This window comes from Pleurodeles waltl, chromosome 7 (assembly GCF_031143425.1).
Source record: "Pleurodeles waltl isolate 20211129_DDA chromosome 7, aPleWal1.hap1.20221129, whole genome shotgun sequence".
Taxonomy (NCBI): domain Eukaryota; kingdom Metazoa; phylum Chordata; class Amphibia; order Caudata; family Salamandridae; genus Pleurodeles; species Pleurodeles waltl.
The window spans coordinates 26,761,292-26,764,991 of NC_090446.1; positions in this window are offsets into that span (position 1 = coordinate 26,761,292).

Below are 3,700 nucleotides of genomic sequence, written 5' to 3' on the forward strand. Positions count from 1 at the left end.
GTGGTTTCTCAGTCTATGCTTCATTGATTAGCAGTTCGATATATTCACTGTTGTGAATTCACTCCTAGCTATCTTCTTCACTTTAACCAGCTGTCTGTCAGACTTCTGCTGCTGTAAGGCCACGTACCAGTTATCCCATGCCCAGCAGTACAAGTGGAACATGATGACTTAAGTAGGTAAGTAATCTGATTTAAAAATGTATTTGTGAACGTTTATGAACCATGGATTGCAGTTTCATTTGTTTCCCATCCTAGTGCGCAGTCAACCTTCCCCAGTCATCAAAATGAATTATATTTAATACTTGCTATGGAGAAGCAATGCCCAGGTGACAATGTTGGATGCAGACACACATACTTATATGTAACATGTGGCCTGCTGTACTAACAGTATTGCTATTACCGCTGCACAGGTCACCTCTCTATTTATTAGGATGTTATTGACTGCAGTTAAAGTTTCAAAGCTGGCAAAACAGAGGATCCCTACTTCTCTATTACACTCCTTTACAATACTAAACCTAGGTGATTTGTTTGACTTAGCACTTGTACTAAACATGACAGAATGCACCTCACCAGAATTACAGCAGTGGAACACAGGTCTCTTCATCAGGTGTTTTAGTCCAATTAGTATCTTACATGCTATTGAGACACTAGCTGGTAGTGAATATGAGGATCTGTGTGACTTGGATTCTAAATGCACTTTCCTTTGAGCCTAGAGAAGGCTGAAACATGCAGTAGCCACATGTGTGCAATAAAAAGTCACATTATGTGCACCCACTAGTCAGACCCAAAGACTGACAAGTTAGTAAAATAGGCCAGCACCAAGGCTGGGGCAGGGACATATAGATATCGACATCCAATGTGAGACCATTACTGGGTAGGTTGTTTCTGGACTTAAAGAGAAAAGTTATCCTGCCTTCACTATCCTGAGACATTCCCATGAGAGCTCACTGGAGCAAGAGCCATGGGTGATCGATCAGGTTGCATGTCTCTCTCTAGCCAGTGTCATCTAAGGAAGTTTGGAGTCCTGGGCAAGAACTATTTCAGCAGTTTTCTGTTATTATGTTGAAATGTAACATATCATTTCATATTGTTTGGTAGCACCCAGGCTTGAATTAGCAGGTAATGGATAATAAAATTCAAGTTTGTTTTCTACAAGGGCCCACAAAATAAGCTTTGGCTGGAGTCTCAAAGTCCTAAAATTGACTCTCATGTAGAGTGGTATGTGTCACACCATATAGGAAATTTACAACATGGGCACTGTAAGAACACATTATGGGAATGCAATATGGCTATAAAAACACTATATGTAACAGATTGATTAGGGGAGTACACCTATTGTTAAAAGAGTGACAAAGGTAATGTTGGAGAATAAAAAATTATGAATGTAGACAGTAGGCATAGCATGTTGATCAAGGGCTGGAATATTCTTACACTGCTAAATGTATCACATATATGACTATTCTATCTAAATAGTATACATTATCCAATGAAATACAATTTAAAAATATTAAAAAGTGACAAATTCCCTTTTTTGGGGTCTTATAGTGTTGATGGGTATTTGATGAGAAGAAGAAGCCACACAAACAATTGTGTCAATTGCATCTTACAGTGTTACACAGACCAAGTGAATGGAATGGAATTGAAGATGAGAAGAAAAAAACCTTAGTTTTATGCCTGGTGCTTAAATATTTGTGCCTGAGAATCAAGTGGAGTTTTCCCTATTTATTTTTATGGACACAAATGGCAGATGTTTGAGATTAAAGTCATTTGGAAACTCCATGAAAGAATGTTTTAATAGAAACATTGTACTTCACACTTTAGACATATTTCCCAGCATTGACAAAAGGATATATACATTGTGTTCAGAGAAGCAAAATGGATGCCACTTTAAACTGTCTTTATAGACTTTAAGAGTCAAAGGTAATAGGTTAGCATTACACAAAATTTCAAGATAATGTGCATTGCTTATAAATAACAGCATATGTAACAATATGGATATTACCTGGAATTTTGCGTTGATGGGTGTGGCACCCTCAGACTATATGGAAGCTTTAGAACGTGTCTAGTTAAAATGAGACTTGTTAGACGTGACGGCCTTAGGGTATCCCCCAATTTTTTGCCTCTCTCCCTCCATTTTGCTGGCCATGTTTTTGGTGGTTTTAGGACTCTACACTTTCCCACCGGTGACCAGTGATAAAGTGCATGTGCTCTCTCCCCTAAACATCGCAACATTGGCTCCTATCCAATTAGAATCTTTAATTTATGATTACATCCCTAGTAAAGTGCACTAGTGCCCGGGGCCTGTAAATTAAATGCTACTAGTGGGCCTGCAGCACTGAATGTGCCACGCACATAAGTAGTCCCTTAACCATGTCTAAGGCCTGCCATTGCAAGTCCTGTTTGTGCAGTTTCTCAGCCACTTTGACTTAGCATTTAAAACTATTTCCCAAGCCTTTAACTCCACTTTTTCTACATATACATCACCCTAAGGTAGGCCCTAGGTAACCCATAGGGCAGGGTGCTATGTACGTAAATGGCAGAGCATGCACTTATATGTTTTGCATGTCCTGGTAGTGAAAACTCACAAATCTGATTCTCACTACTGAGAGGCCTGCTCCTCTCATAGGCAAGAATTAGAATTGCCCTTATATACTTTAAGTGGTAGATTCAGATCTGAATGGTGTAGCCCTGCCATGTTTAGTATGGCCAGAATCGTAATAGAAAATCCAGCTTACTGATGAAGTAGGATTTAACATTAGTCTTTTAGAAATGCCACTTTTAGAAAGTGGACATTTCTCTGCCCTTACTGCCATCCGTGCCTTACAGCATGTCTCTGATCCATGTCTGGTTTGTGCTGGGTGACACCTTCCTTTGTTCATCCACCCAGACATTCATAGATCCAGGACACTTAATTGCATCGGCATTCATCTGCATACTGATGGGTTTCTCCTGGGCACGAATAGTGAAGGAGTTCTCTCTTACACTTCAACAGCCAGTGCTTCCCTCACACAAAGGACTGACAACTCCCCACAGGGCTCCTGGCAAACAAGGCTGGGTTGAAAGGAGAACTTGTGCACTTCAAAACCACTCTTTGAAGTTTCTCCCCACTTCAAAGGCTTTTGGGGGTATATACACTGGATCTGTGACCCTCCAAACACAGACACTTCTGGATCTATGCCTGGACTCTGTCAGAGGAACTGGCTGGCTGCCAAAGGACTCATCTGGATTGCTTTGCTGAAAAGCACTGCTTCCCTGCCTGTTGCCCTGCTGCCTGCTGACTCCTGACTCTGCTGGGAGGACACGGCCTTCCCCACAATTGCTCTCCAAGGGCTTGGATTGGGCTTGCCTGTTTTGAAGTCTCAGGGCTAGAAAGGCTTCACCAAAGAAAAGGATATCCCTGTGCATCAGAAAATCAGTGCAACACCTGCAGAAATTGAAGCAGGACCTGCCACGCAGATGAAAAATCACTTCATCTCCTACCGGATAGACGCAACACCTGCTCCATGTTACTAGTGCATCATGGATTTTCAGCACATCATCCCTGGGAATCAAAATATCCCCACATCACAGTGAGGAACCAAGGCTGTGCTCCTGTAAATCAACACAGCCCCTTGCAGAATGGAAACAAACAACTCATCTTGGAAAATCCGACACAGCACCTTATTTTTCGATGCATCTCCTCCTCTGCGATCCCATGTGAC